This window comes from Hakea prostrata, chromosome 9 (genome assembly GCF_041222555.1).
Source record: "Hakea prostrata isolate BN-2017 chromosome 9, UWA_Hpros_2, whole genome shotgun sequence".
Lineage (NCBI taxonomy): Eukaryota > Viridiplantae > Streptophyta > Magnoliopsida > Proteales > Proteaceae > Hakea > Hakea prostrata.
The window spans coordinates 64,078,721-64,086,073 of NC_142608.1; the positions used below are offsets into that span (position 1 = coordinate 64,078,721).

The 7,353-nt window shown below is 34.2% G+C and overlaps 1 pseudogene; it reads left to right on the forward strand.

Moving 5' to 3' along the window:
* Nucleotides 1–6,860: 6,860 nt before the first annotated feature.
* On the forward strand, nt 6,861–7,353 carry LOC149006086 (abscisic acid receptor PYL4 pseudogene; annotated as a pseudogene).

Genomic DNA, 7,353 nt, shown 5'->3' on the forward strand with positions numbered 1-7,353 from the left:
TTCTATTCACAAACCTAACTCCATTCTACTTACAATTGATCCACCTCCCATCCGATGTTCTTCCAATTACATCACCAACATGCATTACTTTCTGAGTTCGAAAAACCACTACAGCAGACATTATGACCAACATTAATCAGTTTTAAATGCAGCACAGGTTCATGGCTTGCATTGAATCCCACATTGAAGCGCTGCTGATTGGAACTTTAGTCTACAGAACATAAGTTTCCAAGTTGGTGAACAATGTCATCTCTAGCAATCAAACCATAATCAAGTGAGACTTGCAGCGGTCCTTCCTCTAAATACAAGCATTACTTGAGTATAGTCTGATTAGAATTGTAGCCAACGGTTTGACTTACACAGTATGCTTCTAAATTTCTGGCCTTGCTTTCTAATTTGGTTATGTTAGTCACTTTGGTGCAAATTAGTCATTAATTTTAGCCATAAAATGGTCAATTAACTATTAATGACATACCAACTTCAAATGGAATAGGTTAGTGAGAAATCAAATCAATGAATTGACACCAAAATAGTCCAGTCTACCTAGGCCGACTTCATAAGAGCTGGCACAATTGGCAATTGGTAGGATTAGGTCACTGAGGAGTCAAATCAAATGAATTTCCACTTCATATAGTTCAGTCTACCTGGACCAACCATATAAGAGTTGGCCACACTTGGAAATAGGTGTTCATAAAAAAAAGGTTTCTTTTCAAGGAGCAAATGACCATTTTTTTAATAAAAACAAGTGCAGTGGACCAATAGACAAAGAAAAACATCTGTACAGATGAGAACAAATCAGCCAATAAACTTGATTCCAGAAACAAAAGATCAGAAATAATGCTATAGAAATGGTTTATACAGGATCCATTGGTTTACCCATGAAATAAAATGATTCAGATAGCATATTAGACAGAAATACTGAAAGAAAAGACACTAAGACAGCCAGTAATTGTTGAGACACAAACCTGATCACACACTCGTGTTCAAGCTTCGACTGTTTTTCATCGCTCCCTTTCATGGCTTTTTCAAGATCTTCCACCTTCCACTCCTCGAGATCCATATCCTTCAGCAAGCCAACATAGAAATCAAAAAGCAAATAGACTAAATACTGAGAAGAATGTGCATTCATACTTACGGGAACAATAGAAGCAACATCATGCATGAAGAATAACCTACTAAACAAACTATAAGAAGTGTCTAGAAGAAGCCAAATACAGAACCAGAACTTTTCCAGTGCAGTGCAGAATCGATCTATTCATTATTGTGTAAATGGGTGTCATGTTGACACATGAACCTCTGTTTGTTATTTTCTTCTCTGATGTATGTTGGTTCCCTTAGGATTCAGTATCAAATTCCTAAATACTTCTTTTCTTGCTAAAATTCTGGTTGTAAAATCTCTCTCTACCCTAGGCAATTCAATCACTAAATTCCTGTCCCCATCCATCTCCACTATCATGAGTTTTACATCTGAAACAGTCCCTGAACTTGAGGTTACAAACTCTCTGAGAATTCATTCAGGTTTCAAACCATCATTTGTGGATGTTAGAGAGCAGTGGATCGGGATCCTGCTTCTGAAATTTCATATTAAAAAATCTTTCAGTCATGAATTAAAATAGTTGGATGGATTACTAGAGGAATTCTTGATATTACTTAGGAATCGCTGAATTTGATTAGTTACTGGTGAAGCAGTACTGTTAAGTGGAAGAAGACAATCATAAGAGACTTGTAGTATGAAGCACCCTCAGACGTAACTACCCTTCAATTTTTTTTTTCCTTTTAAACGACATTGCCACTTTTTCAAATTTATTACAGCGTTACCAGGGATCACGGTTCCATCTCACAGTTTCCTTGTTGAGAAATTAACTCGTTACAAACCATAAATTAAATAGTAGTACACTTTCAGTAACTTCCTCATATCGTTGATCCATCTCCCTCATAACCATTTAACATCTGAAGTATGAGAAAAATTCTATATACCAAGCAGAAAACGCAAAAGAACTATAGGAAGGCAGAATTAACAAACAGTAGATGAAAACCAGTGAAAGGGATTTCAAACCTTTGCCAGTATGGAACCCCGTGGATTTGCAATTCTTCCCCTTGTAGAATTCTCAGCAATATCAATAAAGAAGCTCTCGAAGAAAGCAGCCGGCGACCTTCAAGACTAAGAGAAATTAGGGTTTCAGTGGTGAAACAAATATGGGTAATGAGGCTAAGTCGACACCGGCCAAAACCCCTGCTTTTGCCAGCATCGGTTGCTTCCACTTGTGGCCTTCTTTGACCGACGAACACCCACTCTTCTTCTCTTCGTGAATAAACGAACAGGAATTCCAAGCCGAAGAAAGGCGCGATAGAAAGAGTTAGATGCTTAAAACGATGAAAAAACAGGGTTTCAGTGGAGAAAAGAAAATGGGTACTGATCGGAGGAGTGAGAGTTGATACTCGAAAGTCGAAACAATCGGAGGAATAGGGTTTGAGTGGAGAGAAGAAAATGGGTAATGATCGGAGAGAGAACTGATACTCAAAACGATCGGTGAAAACAGGGTTTGGAGGGATGAAAATGGGTAATGATCGGAGAGAGAGTTGGTACCCAAAACCATCGGAGAAACCAGGGTTTCACTTGAGAGAAGAAAACGGGTACTGAGACTCAAAACGATCGGAGAAACCAGTGTTTCAGTAGAGGAACGAAAACGGGTATCGATCGGAGAGAGAGTTGATACTGGGGAATTGGGAAACCATGGTTTGAGCGGGAGATGAAGCGGCATTGGATCAAATATCTGCACGGGTTAAATGAGGTTTAAATATATAAATAAACAAAATTTAAAAAGAAGCTAATGGAAGGATAGTGCAGTGGTTGAGAACTCACCTCTCAGTGGAGAGATTGTGGGTTCAATCCTTACCGGCGGCATATGTAATTATCCCAATCCCAATTTCCCTATATATAAAAAGCGCCTTTGTTACAAAAAAAAAAAAAAAAAATTAAAAAGAAGAGGAAACGATCCCCAAGGAGGCAAGGACTAGAAAAGAGATTACATTTATCATAACGTCGGTTTGTTTTAACTATTTTTAAAAAATAATTTACTTTTTATTTTAATTATCAAATATAAGTTTTTCAAAAAAATCTTATTTCCCATAGTGGTTCTTTTTCTTTTTTGGAACAAAATAATGATTTTTTTTATTAAATCATTTTCATAATATCTTTCTTGTTATCTTAATTCTTTTAGTGATAGATAATTAAAAATTTTAAAATAATCCTTTTTTAACCTTTTAGGATTTAATTATTAATAAAATTCTAAAATTTATAATATTATTTTAATTATTTTGAAATTTGAAAACACTGAAAGACCCTTATATTTTTTTTCCTTTAAAAGATCAAGTATCAGAAATAAAAAAAGCACGTGGTAACAACATTATAGGATTGTTTAACAATAGAAAAATAAAATTATAGGATTAAATTATTAAAAGAATAAAAGATAATTAGTATTGCTTTCATTTACTCTAATTTAATGACTATTTTATCTCCTATAATTTTTCAAATTATTAATTCAACTTTAGATATTACTTGTTTTTACAATCCTTCTGCCATTAAGTTTCATTAATTAAGGGATGATCGTAGCATTTTGTTTATTCAAAAACCCAAACTACCCCTAAAATTTTATATCACTTATTTATACTTGATATTAAATTACATAAGAAAAAAAAAATTAACCCTAAACTTAAGTTGCTAAAAGTCTTATTCTCTTATAAAAAAAACAAAATTTGTCATTCTTTCCTTACCCTTCTCCTCCTACTTGCCATGTATAAGAATATAACAAAAAAAAACCTTCCTTTTTTTTTTCCTTTCTTTTTTTGGTATAAGAGATTAACTGTTTTGATTTCATTTCTTTTTCCTTTCTTTTTTTGTAAATCCAATTTCATCTTAACTTTTCTGAATCTAACATTATAAGAAACAAGGATAAAATTGACATTTCATATAATTTCTTTTTTTAGCTTCTTAATTCTATAAGGACAAAACAAACATTAAACGTACATCCATAACGGTTTCTTAACATCATTAGAAGTAAAGGGGCTCTAGTAATTTTATAAAGAGTAAGATTCTTTAGTAATTAAGTAATAATACAAGACGCAATAGCAATTATCTCGAGAAAAAGAAGAAAAAAAACATGTGGACTATAAAATTAGAGTAAATTTGTTAGAAATCTTGTGAAGAACATGAGGAGTGGTTACCAAATTTTAAGAGTAAATTGTTGAGAAAAGTCTTGGTAACATGAATGAAAAATGATATCAAAACGAGCTTAATCAAAAATTAACTTCCTAATTTTGTTTTGGAGTTAAGAGTCCTGAAAATGTGGGTTTATATACTGAACCCACAATAATGAGACCTAAAGAATGCTAAGCCCATGACCCATATTACACATTCGGCATTTAAAATTGAGAGAACATGAATCGGACTAAAAAACAACGGGCCCATCTTATGGGTCTCATCTTCTAGCTGAAGTATTGCATTACCATGTCAGCAGCTTAATTTTCCAGCAAGTGAATTGGCCTTAGGGGACCAAGTCTTGAACTTTAATGTCTCAAATGTAACGAGAGGTCTTAGTTATAGAAGATGGTAATGGTCCTCTGGATATCAAGGATTTTGCTTCAGTGTTGTGCATTTATGTGTAGCATTAAGCTGCCATTGGTGAGGATCAATTTTTCGTTTCGATTTTCTTTTTCTTTTTATACTTTTTGAACTACACGATTGAAACCCCAAAAAAAAAAAAAAACAGGTGGTCCAGATTTGATCTCGACCATCACTTTAAATCTGGATCGTAGGCAGCTCAGTGGTGCGCCATTGGTGAGGACCAATTTTTCATTTTGATTTTCTTTTCTTGTTTTCCCCATGGGAGGTCTTGGGTTCGCACCCATTCAACGACACATATATTAGTAATATTCCCTCCTCCCCATACTACTCACCGGCTCAAAAAAAAAGAAAAAAAGAAGCAAAATCCGGATATCAAATTCTCTAAAATTTGTAGACATCAATGCTTCTTGAATGCGACTTAATCCCAATGTTATGAATAGTGATTATTGACATCATGGTTTTTATTTGTTTTCGATGCTATTAAGTTATTGACGGAATCCATTAAATCCAATAACGATACAAATTTATAGTGTAAATTATCACAACTTACAAATATTTGATATATTAAATATAAATGAATTTATTTATTTTCCTTTCCATTGAAAAGATACCTAGGAGATCAAAGTACACAGGCACCTTAGCTCCTAGATTCCACTGCACTCTATGGAAGATTAAAAAACTAAGAGGACTCCATCAAGGCATTAAACAGAAGATTCTTTGCCATTGGTCTCATTCATAAATAATTGACCAAATTGCAATTACATCCTAAAATGGAGGCCTTAAAGAACTGGCACCCCCACTTTATGTTTAAAAAGCACTAAGACCCCAAAATTGGATTTTTGTTGGATATATTTGTCAAATTTATCATTGGAAACCTTTCAAACATTGTTTATTTTAAAAATAAACAGTGATTTAACTATTTTCAGTAATAAATTTGACAAATAATCAAACAAAAATCAAATTTTGGGGTCTCAGTGCTTTTTAAACACAAAGTGGGATGACAATGCTTTAAGGCCTCTATTTTGGGGTGCCAGCGCAATTTGCTCTAAATAATTTAAGAAAGAAAGATTTATATAAAATAGGATTTCTTTCACATCTTTGCACATAATGAGATTCTCACTGATATTTGTTCTCTTTACACAAAACATGAATCTTTCCTTGAATTTTACCAAAAAAAATCCTTTTCTTACCAATAAAATTATAGGAATGTAAAAGCATGACCAAGATTCATAGTTATCCAAAACAATTCAAAGTGTTTTTTATTTTTTGGGTTGGGGTGGTGTCGGGGGAGTTTAGGTTTGATAGCATTTTTTATGTGCACCTCAACTACATCTTTAAAGATAGTGTTATATACCCATAGGGCTTCACTTTTGACTGCAGAAATAGAAGAGTGTAAATATAATTTGCCATTTTTTTTTTGTGGGGTAGGAAAGAGAGATGAATTTATAGCTTCATATTAAGGGGTAAAGATTATTATATATACCACACACCCTTACTTCTTTACTAAGCGAAGTCTGTTTTTATCAACTGAGAAATCTTGTAATAATTGTTTAGCAAGTATTTTAGGGTTTAGGGGGCACGTATGTGAACGGGGCAGCAAAACCCTAAAACCCTGCATAGTTTGGATCACGTGATATATTCTGATTCTTCTTTCTTCTTTAATATTCTTCAATCCTTCCACCTTTGAGTGTAATCCAAAACTTCAAACTACGTAAGCAACATATTTTAAAGAAAACCCAATTTCCAACACTTGTTTCTCTTCTCTTCCTACTTGAAACAACCAACTCCAAGGCATGTAAGCATGCCCACAGTCTCAATCTTAAAACCCTAAAACCACAGACTTGTTTTCAGATATACCAAGTGTTACGTTCGTCATCTCAACAAATGTCTGCTATGTAAGCCCCTTAGCCACACCTGACAAACTATACAGACATAGAGACCATGACAAACAGGTATGCTACCCCTAAACTCAACTCCAAACCAGTGTGTAGTTTAAGCCTTGCAACAAACTATTCAAGCACCCATCTCAACATATATTTGCTACCGAGACTTCGTTGTCTGAAACGAACATTCCAGTGTGTTCCAAATTATTTTTGATAAATCCATATTCATGACCTTGTTCTATAACTATTTAAATATTTCTAAATTCTAATCAATCTTAGATAGGTTTTAACTAGAATATCAACGTGTTCCTTCTATTTTAGCTCCTCAGCCACATCTTGCAATCTACAAGACCATGACAAAAAGGTATCGTAGTCACGAACTCGCTCCAAAACAGTGTAGTCCAAGCCTAGCACAAACGATCCAAGCACCCATCTCATCAGTATGGTCACTGATCTGGCAATTTGATAACCCACAAACCTTTAGGCAATTCATCAAGAGCTGTTCCATCTTGAATGGTAATGGTGGAATTGGTAGCTTGAGAGAGGTTAGCTGGTTTTAGTTTTTCCTACAAACACAAGAATAGAGAGGTTGGACGAGCTCGATGATGATTCTCAAGTTATGATTGTCGTCTCATCAATTAGCGTTCTACTACTACTAGTACTGTTCATGATGTTGATGATCAAAACAATGGCTTTGGAAGCACAGCAATGATTGAGTCTTATGTGGTTGACGTTCCAATGGGGAATACTAAAGAAGATACGTGTTTATTTGTTGATAATTTGGTAAGATTAAATCTCAGGTCCTTGGCTTCTATTGCAGAGGAAATGGCTTATGTTACTATTTAA